The following is a 20,769-nucleotide window of genomic DNA, read 5'->3' on the forward strand; positions in this document are numbered from 1 at the left end:
CTCTATTGGGTTGAGATCTGGTGACTGTGGGGGCCATTTTAGTACAGTGAACTCATTGTCATGTTCAAGAAACCAATTTGAAATGATTCGAGCTTTGTGACATGGTGCATTATCCTGCTGGAAGTAGCCATCAGAGGATGGGTACATGGTGGTCATGAAGGGATGGACATGGTCAGAAACAATGCTCAGGTAGCCCGTGGCATTTAAACGATGCCCAATTGGCACTAAGGGGCCTAAAGTGTGCCAAGAAAAAATCCCCCACACCATTACACCACCACCACCAGCCTGCACAGTGGTAACAAGGCATGATGGATCCATGTTCTCATTCTGTTTACGCCAAATTCTGACTCTACCATTTGAATGTCTCAACAGAAATCGAGACTCATCAGACCAGGCAATATTTTTCCAGTCTTCAACTGTCCAATTTTGGTGAGCTTGTGCAAATTGTAGCCTCTTTTTCTTATTTGTAGTGGAGATGAGTGGTACCTGGTGGGGTCTTCTGCTGTTGTAGCCCATCTGCCTCAAGGTTGTGCGTGTTGTGGCTTCACAAATGCTTTGCTGCATACCTTGGTTGTAACGAGTAGTTATTTCAGTCAAAGTTGTTCTTCTATCAGCTTGAATCAGTCAGCCCATTCTCCTCTGACCTCTAGCATCAACAAGGCATTTTCGCCCACAGGACTGCTGCATACTGGATGTTTTTCCCTTTTCACACCATTCTTTGTAAACCCTAGAAATGGCTGTGCGTGAAAATCCCAGTAACTGAGCAGATTTTGAAATACTCAGACCGGCCCGTCTGGCACCAACAACCATGCCACGCCCAAAATTGCTTAAATCACCTTTCTTTCCCATTCTGACATTCAGTTTGGAGTTCAGGAGATTGTCTTGACCAGGACCACACCCCTAAATGTATTGAAGCAACTGCCATGTGATTAGTTAATTAGATAATGGCATTAATGAGAAATTGAACAGGTGTTCCTAATAATCCTTTAGGTGAGTGTATATATATATATATATATACAGTGGAACCTCGGTTTGCGAGCATAATTCGTTCCGGAAACGTGCTCGCAATCCAAAGCACTCGTATATCAAAGCGAATTTCCCCATAAGAAATAATTGAAACTCAGATGATTCGTTCCACAACCCAAAACTATTCATATAAAAATGATTAGTACAAAATATAAAGTAAAAATACATAAAACAAATTAACCTGCACTTTACCTTTAAAAAGAATCATGGCTGGTGTGAGTGAGTTTCTAAACTCATGTGGGATTCCACCCAACGGGACGACACGCGGAAGAGCGTCCCAAAACAATCGCAGTCTCCCAGCGCTGTAGCAGTTCGCCGTATAAGCACATTTAAAAAGATCACAGACATACTATAAGCGCCTGCCGTCAATGGGTGATACAAGAAACATTATAAACATCCTGCTACAATAAATAACAGCGCTGTTGCTGTTTCAAGCTGAAGGCGGCTGGTGTTGTTAAAGTAATGAGACTCAGCTTCGTGTTTTGGGGCGCAAGATGGGGATTTGCACTTCACAGCGCGCACACACACACACAGTCACAATGCTGTAGTAAACAGTATACGCTCGTACAGATGATGACTATATGAGTGAGGCAAACAGACTCAGACGGAGAATAGGAGACAATTACCCTCGAGAGAGAGAGAGAGAGACTGCACTGTGAGTGAGCGAGATAAGGAGAAAAAGACGCGCTTTGCGAGCAAGAGAGATAAGGAGAGAGAGAGAGAGAGAAGAACCATCAGCTCAGTTGTGATCACATGACACTCAGCAGACAAAGTGTATCCATACTGCTCGTATTGCAAGACATCGCTCGTTTATCAAGTCAAAATTTATTAACACATTTTGCTCGTCTTGCAAAACACTCATAAACCAAGTTACTCGTAAACCGAGGTTCCACTGTATGTATATATATGTATATGTATATATATATATATATATATATCCATCCATTATCCAACCCGCTATATCCTAACTACAAGGTCATGGGGGTCTGCTGGAGCCAATCCCAGCCAACACAGGGCACAAAGCAGGAAACAAACCCTGGGCAGAGTACCAGCCCACCGCAGGGCATGCACACACACACATCAAGCACACACTAGGGACAATTTAGACTCGCCAATCCACCTAACCTGCATGTCTTTAGACTGTGGGAGGAAACTGGAGTACACAGAGGAAACCCACGCAGACACGGGAGAACATGCAAACTCCACACAGGGAGGACCCGGGAAGCGAACCCGGGTTTCCAAACTGCAAGGCAGCAGCGCTACCCACTGTTATATGCATATTGTCACAAACTTGAGACAGAGTCATATAAAGGAATGGGGCAGCCACCTGTATAATTTGGTTTCCAGGCTGCAAAGTAGCTCTCAATAGATACAGCACTGATGTGCACAAAACCGAGTCCAAAACAAAACTGAGGGAATAGGGAAAAGGTGGAGGCTTTTAAAGGGGAAGACAGGAAGTAAAGTCAAAGGGGTCGGGCTCCTGTAGGTCTTCTGCCATTGGTGCGAGCCTGGACATGACATCACAGAGGCCGGAGCTGGCAAGGTCTCCTTCCATTGGCTCGGTCCTGGAAGTGAAATCAAGAGGACCAGGTGGAATCTCCCGTGAATGGTCTGCAGGCAAGGGAGAAAAAGAGTCAGTGCACTCTGCCACATCCCAGTATGTCTTGGAACTGTCCTTACTCAAGCCCTTTAGCTGCCTCCCATGCGCACATGTGTGACAATATATATACAGTTATATATATACATATATACAGTATATATATATATACATATATGTATATATATATATATATATATATATATATATATATATATATATATATGCTAAGGGTTGTCTATCTGTCATGTAAAAACTCACAAACCCCTTAATCTTGGTCATAATCGACAGGTCATGCTGTGATACACGTCACATGACCCCTGTGGGATACTTTGGTCATGAAATTGGGCTTTGAGCCCTTATGGCAAGCAAAAATGTGTACAAGTCAGAAGAAGTACAGCAGTAGGAAAGACAGATGTGTGCACACCATAGTTGATAGGAGACGCACAGCAGCTATGACTGAGAGGAACAGGACAGATGTGTGGGTTGAAATGCTAAAGATCCCCATATTATTAAAGGCTGTGGCCAAAAACGACTCCATAAAACAAATTGCACAGGCTATGCTGATCGTTTCTCATGAACGATGAGTCCCAAAGTACAGTAGACCCAAACCCATTTCCAAAAATGACTACTAGTGGGGCAAATCCTGTCAAAACTCCTGACTAGACACAAATGTGCCCTGTAGAATCTTTATAAAATAAAAAATGTATTCTTTACAAAAACTGTTTTCCAGTCACAATGAAGCCTCTTGGAGCACAAAGGCAAAATGGAATTGTCTGTAAAAAGAAGGCAATCCAAATGAAGCAAGTCCCAAAACAGATTTCAATAGCAAAGTCAAAAGAGAGAGCAGAAAGTCAGAAATCTAGAAATCAAATACATCACAGAAGAACAATAAACACAAGTAAACTCACTGACTCCCTAGCACATTTTCAATGAACTTCCATGAACTGTGGAAGACCCTCTGGATTTATTGGGCGGAGGACAGTTTCTGGTAGTGAGGGAATCTCGAGGGAACCACCCACAAAACACATGGAACATAACCCGGACAAAGAAAATACAGCAGATTGTTGACAACATTAACATAAATAAATGGCACAATGATTGATGAAGTGACATGGCAGAACGCTCTGATCATTAAAGTAAGTTGTACACAAATGCTCATGCCATGATAAAGAACAAGAGCTGTGACCTCACTTCAGCGTCAAGCCAAATGGACGAGATGTTTCACTGATGGCAAATTAATACAACTGGCAGGACCTGGCAGTACATATCAAAGAAAGAGGCCAGCCCGGCGAACAACTCCATAATAGGAAAGTACGGTGATCGACACAGTGACGTGACAGAAAGAAAAATGGTGCTGGACCAGAGGTCTGAGTGTTTATCCTATTAGTTTTTGAAATGTGTGAATTGAGTAAAGTTAGCAAGACTTGTCCAGACGTGGACTGCTGACTTGATAAGCTCCTGCTCCCCATGATCTTAATACTGAATTACATGGTTTCAGTAAATGAATGAACTGTTGCATTGCTAGGGATGTAGTAGAGTTGTGTCAGGACAAAACTGGTGAGGTGTGCAGCTGTGCTCACAGACACTTAAACAGCAATCCATTTTCATTTTGATTATACATCAGAGTTCACTGAAGAGAAAATGCAGAGGCTAGCTACTCATTTGAATTTTTTACCCATTCCTTTTATATAGGCTAACCGGCTGGGCACCACAAGCTGGATAAAATGGAAACTTACAAAGTGCTTACTTATTAATAGGATTGCAAGCTCAGTAGAATTATGGAAAACCAACTATATTATCATTGTAGTGGTACATTGCAATGATGCTATAAGATTGTTTCTTTCTCTTGTCTAAATTTCCAGAATCATTATTGTCCACAACACAAATTGTGGTAGGCTGCCCTTGTGCCAAACCAGAATAAACAGCATGAGATACACAAGCGTCAGGTTTGAAGAACGTTTTGCTTCCTCTATGTACTCTATGTCCCTCTCACCTCCCCAGTCCAGTGCTCAGCCTTACTTAGCACTCTGGTAGTCTTTCTTCAGGGCATATGGCTGTTGTCCTTCAGTTCTGTCTGACAGTGTAATGTGCTGTAGACCATAAATCCAATTTATTAAGCCAGGTGTTAAGGTAAAATTTTCCTTTATTCTGCCCTAATTTGAATCACTCATCAGATGCCCCTGCTGATTTCATAAAAGTAATATAACAGATGAAAGATATACAACTTTTTTTTCCATCTCAATCTCCTTGTGAAAGCAGACACTTTTGCACTCCATCATAACAGTATTGTCCACACCAGATCTGCTCTTGCTCATGGGTCCTCTCTTATGATACTGTTACTGTACATCCCATCACAGCTTATGATATTCATGAGTGCATCTTCTGCACATTACAGTGTGGACCCACATTAATCTTCTGACTCTTGGCAGGAAAATGAGTACTGCCAATTTTTTTTATGTTGTGTCCTCTTTTCAGTTTACAGATAGAATGAGACGTGAATTGAGAGCTGAGTTTATAGGTCACATCTTCTTTGAGAAGAACACCCAGTGTACAATGTACACATTGACAAATGGAGCCCCTCTTCGAGGTCAAAGCTCATTTGGATGTGTCAGCTCTTGAGTGGATGCACCTTTGGGTTCAGGACCTATGGTCCCATGTTACATCTTACTGATAGCCTAGGCATACAGTACATCTGCATCTACTTTTTTTCAATATTGTTGACACCTGAAGCAAAACAAGGTTGTGCAGCAGCAGCAGCTATGTTTACTTCTACGAAATTGCATTTTGTTAAATAGACATGTTTTATAGAGTAAACCTAACTGTTGTGGAAAGGTGGAAGGACATTCATGGATGTCAAGGAAGCGTTGGGGTGCCATTAGGGTCATAAATAATAATAAACAAAAATAATGCTCAATGGTGTTACAGGCAATGTAGACAAAACAAACAGGAGTCTTTGTGATGTTCTTTAAAGGTATTTAACTCGATTGAGCAGGTCTTCACTGGGAGCTCCGTGCTGCTGGCAGTTTGGGACTTAAATGAGATGCCTTTCTCTGGGGCGTCTGCTCTTTTATAGTCTTTTGGATGGCAGGAGCAAAGTCAATTGCCCTCAGCGGACATCTTCTCTATTCTGTCGGTAATAAAAGAAATGACAATGTTAGTGAATGTGTCCCCTCTTGCCTTGGGATGGTATCATTTACCTCTATTAAACCTGGAAGGTGATCTTCCGATGTGCATGTGTGACACTGATATTATTCAGTTCAGTTTATTTTAGTATACAGTAGTGCTCTTCAGTGAGTGCATTTGAAATGCGTTGCAGCAAATTCTCAGCTAAAATACAAGTACAAACTTTACAGATTACTAATTAGATAATGAGTACATGAGAAATGTGCAGACAGACAAACAAGGAGGCAAAGAACGTACAATCTTTGGAGGAGGAGTATAAAAATTGGAGGCCATAGAGGGACCTGGAAGGATTTTTAGAGTACTGAAGGCTAGTAGTGAAAGATGAGCAAGGTGTGGTCTTAAATGAACATGAAAGAATCAAGAACAGATGGAAGAAGTACTTTGAAAAGCTGTTGAATGAAGAAAATCCAAAGGTAGTATTTGGGGATGGAGTCCTAAGTCAAGGGCTAGTACCAAGAATAAAGAGGGAAGACATAAAGGAGGCATGGAAGAGAATGAAAAATGGAAAGGCAACAGGACAGGATAAAATCCCATCAGAAGTGTGGAAGAGTTTAGGAAAAGTGAGAGTAGATGTGCTGTAGAGAAGATCTATGAATAGGAGAGAATGCCATTGTGCATGTGGCTGTACCCGTTTATAAGGAGAAGGTTGATATTCAGGGAGGTAGAAACTATAGAGGGATAAAGCTGATGTGTCACACACAAAGAAAATGTGGGAAAGGATTATAGCGAGAAGGCTTAGGGAAGAAACCACGATTTGGATGGGCAGTTTGGTTTTAGGCCAGGGAAAGGAGCAATTGATGCAGCCTTTGCACTGAAGACAGCTAATAGAAAAATAGTGATAAAAAAACAGAACGTTTTGCATGTAGTTTTTATTGATTTGGAGAAGGCTTGTGATAAAGTGCCATGCCAAGAGGTCTGGAAGTGCACAGGAGAGAAAGGAGTACTAGAGAACCGTGTGAGAATTGTCTAGGATATGTATGAGGGATTGAGGACTTGGATTAAAAGTAGTGTTGGGGTAACAGACAAGATCCCAGTTAGATTAGGTCTGCACCAGGGATCTTCTTCAAGCCCTGACCTCTTTGATTTGGTTATGGATGTGTTGATTCATGCTATAAAAGACCAATCATCCTGATGCATGCTTTTGGCTAATGTCATTGTGTTGTGCAGCACCAGAAAAGAGGAGGTGGAGAGGAAGTTTGATGAATGGAGAATGGCTTTGGAAGATAGAGGATTGAAGAAAAATAGGAAGAAGACAGAATATCTGAGGTTTAATGATGATCAGGATTTAGAAGTTTTTAAAAAGTGGTGAGACCAGTATTGATCTGAGACGTGGGCATTAAAGGGAGTGCAGGAGAATTAGTTAGATGTGTCAGAAATGAGAATGTTGAGTTGGATTGGTGGAGTTACAGAAAGGAACATAATAAGAAATGACACAATCAGAGAAACAACAAAAGTTGGAGATGTATAACAAAGTAAGTTGTAGTGGTATGGACATGTGATGAAGAGACACAATGAATATGTGGGCAAAAGTACAAAAGGAATGGAAGTGCAAGGGAAGAGGAAGAGAGGGAGGCCAAAGCAAAGGTGGTTGGATCAAGTAAAACAAGATCTGAAGGAAAAGGGCTCAAATGGCAAGGAGGTGCAGGACCAAGCTGTTTGGAGAAGGTTGATCAAGCACACCCCACACCGAAGTGGGAAAATACGAAGAGGAAGAAGAAGATAATGAGTAAACATACAGACACAGATTTGTTTAAACAGACAGGGAAACCAAGGAGTTAGAAGCTGATTAACATTAAAAGAACCCCAAAATAATCTGTCCATTAATTAATTGTTGTATTAGGCATTTCATGGTAATAACACATCATGCAAAGGGACAGTCTGTGTCTTTGAAGTTCAAATATGATGCAGCTTGCAACCCGACGTATGTGGAATTTGCTCATCATCAGTGAGGTTTTTTTGGGCGTTCACTATTTTGGTAAAGTCCAAACACCTGTGGTTAGGTTAATTAGCAGATTGTAAGTTGACCCAGTTCATTTTCATGTACTTGGATTGCCGCTGCTGGAGCCTTGTAACCCAGTGTGAGACCATCAGCTTCTAAAATAAACGAATGGCTGTCTTTGAATTGCTTTTTTGAAGTACACCACTAATTTGAAGTGTGCACTTTGCTTGTGTTGCTCCGTTCAAGGGATTGAATGACAAGTTGCTCAAAAAACAGCAAAACAGCTGTGCTGGTAAAACCAGCGGAGGCCTGCAGAGGTGTAACTGTTGCTCTTGTATCAAGCTGGTTAGCCCCTCTTGGGAGAAGGAGGACGATGACTGCAGCCGACCTTAGCACTTGTTTGGTGGTGGTTCCTTTTATCAGAGTTTTGCATTTTCTCCGCCTGCAGTGGGTATGTAAGGTCTATTTTTACAAAGAACAGGAAGAAATGATGTTTGTTTTCTTGGCAGTTGGATCAGACAGGTCTGGGAATGGAAACCCTAGATGATCAGTTGAAAAATTTAGTAGATTCTTTTCTTTCCTTTTATTTTTAGATAGCTATAAATACAGCTCTTGGGTGGAAATTCTTGATGAGGTGGATAAAGAGAGCAGTTCTGCATCTCTATGCACTTCTAAAATTAGCACCAAAGTAACATCAATAAAAGGACAGCTAATTATCATTCAATTGCACCACAGAAACAGCTCTCTTTTCATGTTTGTCACTTCTTGAAAGATACAATTACTTGGCTGAAATGATCATTTTCATAGTTTTTGTCCTTTTTTTTCTCCCTAGATAATATTACGAAAAAAAAAAGAATTTTTGTTTTCGTCAAAGACATACAAAGTGTTTTGTTAGGTGTGCAGCCTCAGGGCTTCCATGGAGCACTGGGTAATCCGCAGGAGACGACGAGTTAAAACACTTGTCAGTGTGACCTTGCAATGATCTGCTTTCTGTTATTTCTGATAGTTGCTGTAAAAACTGTCTGACAGGCAGGGAGAAAAAAAAGTGAAAATTGAGAGGGACATTAGGCATTTGGAAATGCTGCCCAAAGTAAACTGATCATAACCTTCCGATACTTTAATTAGTGAATATCTTAGCAATGGATGACTTAATACAGGCTGCTACTGTGCAAAATCACTACAGTGAGCTTGGTGTTAAATTACTGTGCAATTACACTATAAATACTTTATTACACACTCCTCTATGTCTTTGTGTGGACTATTTCATTCTCCAAGACCTTTTAATATTCAACAATCTCATAGTCTGCAGATAATATAATCAATCTATATTTATGTGTCTATTAAACCACAGATATCTTTCCAATCAATGCACTGAAATACATAATATGTGTTAAATAGTTTTGAAAGGTGCATTCAAATTGGCAATGTCAGATTTGGATTAGAAATGAAAGCAGAAAAAAATAAGAATCCAATGATCCTCATGATCTGATCCATTGAGTAGGCCTTTTAATTGTACTCCAACTGGAAATAAAGGAATGGAAGTGACTGTCCTGGAGTGATAAAAATCCTAATTTTCAAACTATATACATATATATCAGATACCACGCCAGACACCAGGTAAAAGTGCTAAAATTATTCGTTTTATTATAATAATGTGCACTAAGCACCCTCCACTCCACACTACTCATACCCCAAATACTATACTCCAATAATAACAATAACTAATCCTCCAACTCCCAAACGCATTGCCCTCCTACCACCCAGCTCAGCTCGCCGTCTGGAAGCTCCCATAGTCCTTTTATACTCCCTGACCCGGAAGTGTTCCTGCCTAACAGTCCACAATCCTTCCGGGTCAGGGTAAATAGTCCTTATCTTCACCCCGGAACCACGTCGTTTCTTCCTGTCACGGGATTATGATGTACTTCTGGGTTATAGGGCATATATGAGCCCATGAGCCTCCCTACAGCGACTCCTTGTGGTCCCCAAGGTATCCAGCAGGGCTGGGTATAAAAACTACAGAGTCCATGATGCCCTGCTGGAACTCGGGACACGTCTATGCTGTCGGGAGATCTCCTCCTGGCGGCCTGGGGGTGAGGGCCGGAATATGAAGCCGTCCATCCACCACAATATATATAAACTATTAAAAATAAGCTGCAATATACCTCAATTACTAGTTTTTCTTCATACAAACTGCAAAGAACTGTTTAAGGCAATTTACCCAACTACATCTGCATTCTTTCTTGCTAGTGACCAATAATTTATGACCCAAATATATTAGTTCTTTCTTTCTTTCTTTCTTTCTTTCTTTCTTTCTTTCTTGTTATCTGTATTTAAACTGCTAAAGTCTATCCATATGACACCCAAATACTTGCAAACTACTGGAGCTGGAACCTTGATCTTGGTCTTGATTGAAAGCTTAAGACCTGATGCATTCTGGAAATGTAAAAAAGTGTAGGTAATGGCAAACTGACCTGTGCTCATGGATTTCTTACGGCAAAGTGATAGGCAAAGGAAGTGACATGTGGGTAAGAAAAAGCTGATTGGCATCATTTGCTGAAGGTTAAGCAAAACCAATAGACTAATGATGTGACAAACAATGGAATAGGGAGAAGAAGAGCAGCCCAATTTACTGAGCATCTAGTGCAGTATACAGAATGCAAGAATGACAAAAACGGAGAAATGCACATGGCATTTAATAATCCGAGGTCCTCGTGTTTCACTAGTCTGTATACATGATTTATAGTACTTTTAGGTTACAATGATCAACTAATTCACAACCTAATAGTAAAATAACTGGACAAAGCAAGCGATTGCACAGATAAAGTATGAGGATCAAATCTTTTAGGCAGAGACATCCATCACCAGGATAGCTAACTAATAATATGTGTGTAACACTTTAGTTTAGGTAATGCAAAAATGCATCTATTACTCATTTATTCTTATGTAACATGACCTTAACAAAGGCTTTGTTTGGTCTTCATAACACTTACAAAACATCAATAGATTGATTATTCATCTCTGTGCAGTGATGGCAAAATGACTTGTTAATATGAAGGATTCACAGGTCTTATACTAAATATATAATATCAAGAGAAATGTGTCTCAGTTAAGCCGCCTCAGACCACCCCAAAGTCAAGGTTAGTTAGTAGATTACTTATCAGATCTGAATAAACACTTTACGGATCCTTTATTAGTGCTCAAAAGTTCTAATGAAAACCCCAAAAGGAAAAAGATAACTATCAACCTTCAACTTGTACTTGAAGGGCAAAGAATCATTATTAAGTAAGGATTTATTATCAAAAAATTTAAAAATAAAGGCAATCCAAAGCAAACAAAGTCCCAATATGCAGTCCAGGTAATCAGAATCCTTGAAGCAAAGCAAAAATAATAATAAAACAACAGAAAATCCAAACATAAAAAGCAATACTTACAAATAACTCCAACAAACAATGGTCCCTACTTATGAGTTGTCTCCTTCAGTATAAATAGCACTGGGGGTGGCTGAGGAGTGGTGATGTCAGGGTGGACCCACCTCCTGGGGCTGTACCTACAAAGAACATGGAACAAAACTACATTCAAAGAGACAGTACACTTTTACAAAATCTCATATGAAATCAATGTAAATAACATAAAGACATGAGAAATAATGATTCAAAATTGACAAAAACAACAATAAAACATGTAATACTCATAACTTCAGACCAATATATGACAACTTTGGACTATGCAGTTCATGCATCAATCCAACCACTGAATCTAAAAACCACCCAGTTAAACATTCTCTTTTGACATTACTGTTAATCTTCAGTTAGCTCCCTGACACTATACCCTGTACATACATCCAGACTTTGCTATTTATTTTTTCTTTTATATTTTCTTCTACTGGTATTATTTTATTTTAATGAATACCGCATTGTTTTAAAATGTCTGTACATAGTCTGTAGATCTAGAGTGACCGAAGTAATAAAGTAAATAGGGGGCACCCGTTGTAGTGGAGATTGTCACTATTCTTTTCCTATGGGGTTATCAGGCCGAAGAAAGAATTTCCAATTGATGAACAGTGTAGTAGAAGTAAAACATCATTGATTATTACGGGCATATAACCAAAGGATGTATGAGCCCTCTTGTGTCTTGGGTATTCTTAGGGACTAAAGTAGCTTTTACATCTATGTTATATTCTGAGACACCCACAAGTTGTTCATGCCAAAGCCAGTGAGTCCCTGTGTGGAGAGCTGAGGAGTGACAGGCATTGTAGGCACCACTCATAAACGGTGCATAAATGGATAAGGTCGATGTGTATGTGTGCATCCTTCTATGTGTGTTAAGCTCAGGGTGCAAGAGCAGACCAATCCAATAATGACAATACATTTCCTGATCTTACAGGTCATCTTGGGAAAGGAGGTATGCTAAAGCCCAGCTTTGTCTGTCTATCTGCCTCTTCTTAATGTTGCAGATCCGCTGCATTACTATGGGTTATTCCGAGAGATTACTGATGGTCTGATCACAGTGCTACACAGCAGAAAAACTTGAAGGTGGCTATTGCATTGCATCTTCCTTAAATCTGACATTCTAACAGGCAGTGAATAGAACTGGCTGCTTGTTTGATGAGGACACTTTGTAAACTGACACCATTCTACAGGTTCTTGAAAAGACTGCTGGAGCTTCACAAATAAGTGATACGAGTAGGTCTTAAAATAGAAAAAGTAGTAAAGACACATTTAAAAGGTGATGTAGATAAGTTAGATCACGTGATGCAAATATGCGTGTGACTGAAACAGCTGGAATAAATTGTCTGCTCCACTGTCAACATGTCATACATTAACAGTTATTCAGGTATGTTGGTGTTCTGTATTGAGAGCTCCACAAAATTCAATCAAAATTTAGGCCTCAAAATTCTAAGAAAGAGTCATTGTATTCCTGGCCCTGAAACTCAACAAGGAGGCTTGTGGCCTACATGTTTAAAAACAAGGCCAACTTTAAAGGAAAGATGGAGCAGTAAAAAACAACTCCTAAATGACAAGATACATTTCTTAAATCTATATTAAATTTGTTCCAAAACAAATTCAAAATGAGCAGAACAGAACAAAAAGATACCAAAATCAAGTTCACAATCCAAACACCGAACCCAACGTCTAAAGCCGATGTCACATTACGTGACTTCTAGTCATGGGGTTTGTCAGATTTTCCAATCTCACCACTGGACCATGTCGGTTTATCGGCTTATCGGGTGGGGGGGGTAGTATGTATCGTGATTGTGACTGAGAGAATAAAAGTGAAAAAAAAAACACTACCTTTTACAATTACTATAAATGTACACTGGCTGTTACAGATGCAAATGAAATGTATGTGTTTATTGTATAATATTAACAATAAGAGCAGCTCACCACTCAAAACGGTAAATATAGGAGGCAATGAGGATCGAACCGGGCGACTCTTGATTGCAAGTCAGCAATTCTTACTGCTGCGCTACGGAAACTATTATCACCCTTGAACCTTTTGTGAAAGTGTTTATTTGATCTTTGGATTTCAGGCTTCACACATTACATGATTTATGTCTACATTTTGTCATTTATTACTAAAATATTAAAGACGTTTATGTTTTAACAATGTGTTTACACAGATTATTGTAGAAATGGAACACACCTGAAACACATGTGTTCCAAATAACGATCTATTATTTCCATTCTAAAACTCCAGCACTTCACTCCCAGATAATCAAGGCATGAGCTGGGAGAACTTTGTACCCGTTCTGCGGTAGTGGGGGGATGTAATGTTAGGCTGCTTACTGCTTGTCTTGATCGGCACATTTACAAGACAAAAGACACTGATGGAGAGCTGCGAAGGGATTTAAGGTGGGTCAAATTTACGAGTTTTTTTCGTAGGCATTGGTAATTCTAGTGTTAATTCCTTGGCACTTTATTATATTCATTGCACTTGTGAATAAGCACTTGTTGGTTGTCAGCTTTCATGCACATTTAGCTCACCCCTACGACTAAAGCCAAAATCAAACTGTTTTGATTTAATTGGAGTAAGTCATAGACTAATTGGAGTGAGGCACTGTGCATGCCACATTAGGTGAGTGACTTCACAGGAGGATGACACTGACTGCCTCTGACTCATCAACATTGTGTAAATGAAGACTGTGACTGTAATTCGAGTTAAGTCAATATCCAAAAAGTTTAAAAATTTAGCATATATTAGGAAACGGAAACTTCTCAGCACCAAACTGAGGATTCTACAAGCTTCATAAAGGCCAAGGGTAGTCCACAGAATTTCCTTGCTGCATTAGGCGCAACATATAAATGACAAGGAACACTACAAACGTAATAAGTAACAGATAAAACATAAATTACGAAATAATTAATATCTAGATAATATTAATGAAAGCATGATACAAAGCAAAAGAAAATATATTCAATAACAAAAAGCACAAAGAGTGTCATAAATGACAAAAAAAAATGTAAAAGAAAGAAGAAATCACAGCCAGGTACATAGTCCTAGCTGAACCATAACAGCTGGACAGTTTCATTCATCACGGGCAATTGAGCAGAATCCCCCTTTGAAAGGTGATTGCATGATTATCTCATATGGGGGCCAGTATCCCAATAAGAAATAAAAATATTGTGCTGTTATCTAAAATGACATGTAACAGCCAACATTGCACGTATAGTTATTTTGTTAAAGTTAACAGATAAATCTAACAATTGAGTAATGCCAGGCTCAAACTACATGACTTAAAAAAAACCCTCTCTGAACCCCTCAAATAACAATCTCAAAATCATGTCTGTATTTCTAACAGGCCTGAAAATATCCCAGAGAGGCCTGCCTAAGTAAGCCTGGCCCTCAAAACTAAAATAGGGGCCAAAGCTTATAAATGCCAAAAAGGAGAAGGGAACCATGCAATACCCAGTTGCTAAAGAAAAAAGTGCCTCTTATAACATTAATAAAGTTAACAAAGCCAAAGACAGAAAAACAAGAGTTAACTAGTTTTGTTGAGAGAAGGGGTTGACGGTGGTAATCAACCATAAACGGTGACTGTTATGTTTTAATTGAACTGTCTTTGCTAAAAGGAAAGTTAGCTTCATTGATTTTGACCAAGATTCCCTGCGAGGAGCAAACACCAGCGAAAATGGCATCGACTTCCTACAAGAGATGTACATAAAGTGAAATACTCAGTGTACGACGTTTTGCATACTATCTCTGATTTAGACTCTGAATTGTCGGACTCCATTTTTGTGATCGAAAACAAACGTGAGATACCAGTATCAGCTGATTGGTCCCTAGCTGATCGTGTTCCGGAACAGGTTCATGTAGCCGAGGTTCAAACTAGATTGTGATGCACTCCCCCCCGCCATATGAAGACAGCCTGGCAGCTAGCCAGCCACGCAACAGACATTTTATGTTGATTTTTGGGTGAAACCATTACTTTGTATGCTTTTTGTAAAACTGTGTTTTTCGAAACAAAAAATTCAGCCCTCAAAGAGTTAAGGTTAAAAAGACAGAACAGAAATTTCCAAAAGTGAAAAAATACCCACAAGAGTGTTCACATAAAAGGAAAATTCAAGAACAGCAAGAAAAGGAAAAGAAGCCTCAGCAGTAGTGCCAAGCAATCTCAGTTCTTATTGTGGCAGAAACGTGGGAGAATGCCAAGCCTTTGTTGAAAAAGGAAAAGTAGAGATTGAAACACTATGAAGGTAGAAATCCCATTTCGCAACTGTAACTGTGAGTGTTTTATACCTCAGGATAATTTATGACATGTCTTGCATGTAGACCCCTCAGACAAAATGGCAATATTACACTTTGATCAATTGAATTGCAAAGCATATCAGTAAAAGATAAATGCAAATTTATAGGTTGTGCCTGAAAATGACAGTTTAATAACCAATAAAAGTTAGTAACATTAAATCTTACCCATGTGTCATGTTTCAGTCAGGTTCCCTCCCCTGGCTGGGGTTCAAATTCATACTTTATTTCTCCTATGTGCATTTTTCATTTTTTCATTTATGTTTATGTGCATCCTTCTTATTTTTTGGTTTTGTCTGTTAATACAAGTTGCCTTAGTTATTATGTTACATCTGTTCTGAGGGTGTTCCCCCAAGAGGTGGGGCCACCTGCCCTGTGATTTGAAAAGGGTCTTCCACAGTTTCTGCTGGTTCATCGTGAATGCACTTCAGAATGGTGAGTTCTTGTGGTTTGCTTGGGCTTAATGATTTACTGGATTTTTGGACCTATTGCTCTGTTTTTAAACTATACCTAGGATTTTGAATTTGGTTTTAACAGGCATGTTATGCCTTTTGTGCTCTCTGAAGCCACCGTTAATTTTTCTTTTGAAGAAGAAAGATTCTTGTTTGTTCTTCTTAAAAGCCACATTTGTCAGTTTCCCCCACTAGTGGCCATTCTTGAGACTACATGCTTTGGAACTATTTAGTTCTTGGAACTCCTGGTTCATGACACCATGCAAGTAAATCAACCTTCTTTAATGTTATATAGGACCGAGGGTGGGCCCTGAACTGCAATGTCAGCGGCCCCACCCCCTTAGGCTCAAAATATGTTATGTTCATTTGATTTTTTTTTAACCTTTCCTTTATTTAATTTGTTTGGCACATACTGTAAGGATGACATCCTTGTGCACTTATCTGAACCTCAGCTGTGCATATTCACTATTTTGAGAAAAAACAGGTGACAAATGAAGCACACACATCTAATCTTTATGAGAGAAAACTCATCCTCTTTCAGCAACTATGCTTTGCTTTTGTTTTGTTGTTTTAGTCTACAAGCTAGTTCAACAACCGCCATGTCGTATTTGAACTTAACAACCCTCACCATATGCCGATGGAGAATGTTCTGTGAAAAATAATTGAACTGCATATCAAGCACCCAAAAGAAAATCTAATTTAAATGTAGTATAACTGTCCTTTAGTTTTAGCTGAGGCTTCCATATTCAGCATTTCTGAAAGAGAAATGTTTAAAAGAGAAATCACCATCAAGGTACAAAGGGAATAGGGGATATGCAAAGGGAATACTCTGAGACTGAGGCCTAAAAATCAGCAGGAAAAGGCTTATGAGAGGACGGTCCTGCCAAACGAGCCTGACTTTTCAGAACAGGTTGCAGGAGTAGTCGACAAAGGTAAAGCATACAAAAGAAGTTTACTTAGATTTCTAAAAATCTCTAAATACAGTTGCAACATTAAATTGTAAAACCAGAGGATGCCTTATAAAAAGGTGAGACAAAGTAGACAGATGAGATGAGAATAGGGCCGGGTCATTACTTGGGTCACTCAGGGCTCTGTACTTTACTTTCCTAATTTATATTAATGATATAGATTCTGATATTTGCGGTGGGTTGGCACCCTGCCCAGGATTGGTTCCTGCCTTGTGCCCTGTGTTGGTTGGGATTGACTCCAGCAGACCCCCGTGACCCTGTGTTTGGATTCAGTGGGTTGGAAAATGGATGGATGGATGGATGGATTCTGATATATTTAATAAAGCTGTGAAATTTGGATATCACCCTAAAATTGGAGAGACAGCAGATACAAAGGAAGCAGCACAAACAGTTCAAAAAACATCTAGGCAACCTTCAGAACAGTGCAATGCAATTTAACCTATAAAAGTGCTACAAATGTGCTACATATAAGCAAAAGGAATGTTAATTACAAGATGGGCAACACTGACCCACAGGGTGGAAGCCACCTCTGAAAAGGCTTTAAGGGTTTACAATGAAGGAACATTTTCATCTGTAGGTAGGGTTACCACCTTTCCTACACAAAAAGTCAGGGCAGCAACAATGACGGATGGGAAAGGGGAGTTATGGGGCGACAATATAGATTCGGATTTGTGGTTGGTGGTGCTAGAAACAGGGGTTTGGGGACTGAGGTGTGTGGTTATAATCAAACCCCCAATTACCCCCATTGTGCTTTTTCCAAATTGCACAAAATGTATCACCTAGAGTCATTGACAACGGTTTCACAGCAAACAAAGCAACAAAAATATTGGGACAACAACATCACCAACAGCAAGTTCAGATTGCACCCAAAGTTTAATGTTTACAGCGCATTGACAACACCAAAAAAAATAAAACCTGGCAAAAACAGCTCCTAAAATATTATTACTATAGCTTCGCCATCAAAATCTACACAGCATTATTGCAGCAACATTTTTTATTAGTTTTTCATTTTTCCTGTGTATAAGTTGCTTCTGGAAGTCAGAAATTTTAAGTCAGAGAAAGTTTTAAGATCTAATTTCAGAGTGCAATCTAGACTATCATAGCTTAGGTTGTGCTTCACTGTGTACTAAACGTGTGCCACCTCAGCACAGTGGCCATCACCAATAATAAAGATTATCATAAGTAGTAGGTTATTTTATTACATAACTTGATGTTATAAGAAATGCCCCTATGCTAACCAAAATTTTGGGAATATATAGTTCTGCCTGAATTATATTTTATATATTTATTATTAATCAAATTAACATATTCAAAATATGCATCATTACCATGTCTGCTTGGAGTAATGCTTGATGCATGAGGAACTGTGGAATACTCTGGGTGCTCCCTCTCATGTTACCAGTATTCCTCTCTTCTACTTGACAACACATTCATCGTTATGTAACATATTCAATCCATGAATAATGATGTTCACATTCAATGTGATAATGCTCGAAACACCTTCAATTTGCGTGAGGACTTGTTAGTCACGTTAGAAGCAGAGCACAAGCCACATTGACGCTAACTAAGTGGCTTGCGCAATCTGCATCTGTGTATCTGGCAACAAACATGATGCAGGCAAAGGGGGATTCCTTGATTTATTTATTTAGCCATGGGGTGTTGTGGGTCCACAGCTCTCTCAGCAGAGGCCAGTTTTATTAAATAAATAATCACCGCACTTGCGGCTTAGTGAGGGGGCTTGGTGGCTGTAGCGGATCTCAGGGCGATCTGTGGTGTGGGCGTTTCTCACCTAGTGCACAGGTGAGGGACTGCCCACATCGGTGATTGTTCCTGAGGCTGCTAATGAGCTGCAGCTGCTATGGCCCTCTAAATATATAGAAGCCCGAGTCGGATAAAAAAGGGAGATGAACAAGAAAAGAGAAGGAAACAGAGGTTGCAGGAGTGAGTGAGTAAGTAAGTGAGCGAGCGAGTGAGGCAAAGTAGGCAACCTGAGTGTTTGGCTGACACCCGGGTGGAAGTAGTAGTAGTGTTCACTCCCGCTGAGTGATCGAGTAGCGGGAGTGACCAATGAAGGGCTCCCGGACAGCAGATGGGAGCATGGAGCAGAACCCGCATTGTCACAAACCAACACATCTTTATATGGATTATTAAGGAAAAAATTGTTTTAGTTGTTGATTGGTTTATAGATTATTTTCATTCTCTCAGATTCATGTATAAAATGTAGAACATAAGAAATTTGACAACTGAGAGGAGACTGTTCAGTCCATCAAGCTGTTTGTTTAGCTAATAGCTAAGCTGCCCCAATATCTCAAACAGATTCTTCTTAAAGGTTGTCAAGGTTTCTGCTTCACCTACATGTTTCAGTAGTTTGCTCAAGATTTCCACAACTCTTTGCGTAAAGAAGCGCATCCTGGTTTCAGCCTTAAAAGCATTAATTTCCACAGCTGTTCTCGAGTACATAATTCACCAAATGATTGTACTCTTTGTCTCCTGCCTATTGACCAACCAGAGATCCAGTTTAGTAGATTACGTCTGATGTCTTCAGCTTCTAGTTTCAGAATGAATCTTTGGTGTGGGACAAATACTGTTCCCTTTTGATTTGTTAAGACATATAACATGCCAGTTTCCAATATAGAATGATTCCATAATTCAAGGAATGGGTGGCAACCCAACTCAGTCCTGCGTTCAAATCAAGAGTGCTTTGATTATACACATTTCCTTCCAAAGGTTCTTAAAATAAAACAACCACAATACCTTCTGTCTTTTCATCCTTTCATCCTCTACTCTTCCTTCACTCCTTCTTATTTCCTTCAGCAGCCATTGTCATCTTCCACCTGATATTTGATGTTTGTCCTGGTATTCAATGTATTCCAACTTGGAAGTACTTCTGGACTAGGCTGAAGCTCCATATAGCAGCAAAGTCATTTTCAAGCAGCACCCCCTGGCAGACCCCAAGGAACCCACTGAGATGTGTTTCCAAATTAGATGTCCCATGTAGCCCTGAGGGTGTCCAAACTGGGGGCAGGCTTGGAAAACATTGCAACATAACTTGCTGCTCTTTATATGAACTGTCCGCCAGTCTATCCATTATTTTCTCACCCCAGCTGGGAAAGGGAACAGAAACCATCCTGGCTGGGATGAGGATCCATCCATGCTGTCTCTCTGAATGAGTGTACTTGCCAGTTAAGTATCCACCCTCCATCCTAGTCAAGATACCAGTCCATCCTCTATGGTATTTATACTGTTTGTTCCAGTTTAGTGTCTTGGGGAGCAGCTGAAGGCCATCTTTATAGTATCCTGTGTAAGGAAGAAACCAACCCTGTATGACCATTAGGCTATTGTTGGAAACATTCACTCATATGGCCAGATTTGCTCATGGTGGGCCAGGTTTGAGCTGCTTTTTAACCACTTGAGGTTGTGGGAGACACATGAAGAACATATAGACGTCCACACAGATAATGTACTTCTCCTTAAAGGTTCTTTTATAAATTTGTGCAAGAAAAAGATGGATGGACACCATGCAGGCCATTCACTTGACTTTGGATTTTGTCATTTCCAGCTCAAGTGTTATTATTCATAGATATTCAAACTGGACCATTATGTGTAATGCAGAGGGCCAACCCATCAAGAGGTTAATGTACTACCCGAGAATCATGAAAACAAAAGAGACAACTCTGACTAATGACCTTTAACTGTTAATGAAGAACAAAAAAATTAAAAATCTTTTAGGATGTAACATTTATTTGAATCTACTGAATAACAAAATAAACACATTCAGTATTTTACTAGAAACATTTAAATGTAGCCCAAATAATTGGTAATGTCCACTATTAAAATTTGCTTTTTTTCTTTTACATG

The sequence above is a fragment of the Polypterus senegalus genome, chromosome 13, assembly GCF_016835505.1.
Source record: "Polypterus senegalus isolate Bchr_013 chromosome 13, ASM1683550v1, whole genome shotgun sequence".
Lineage (NCBI taxonomy): Eukaryota > Metazoa > Chordata > Cladistia > Polypteriformes > Polypteridae > Polypterus > Polypterus senegalus.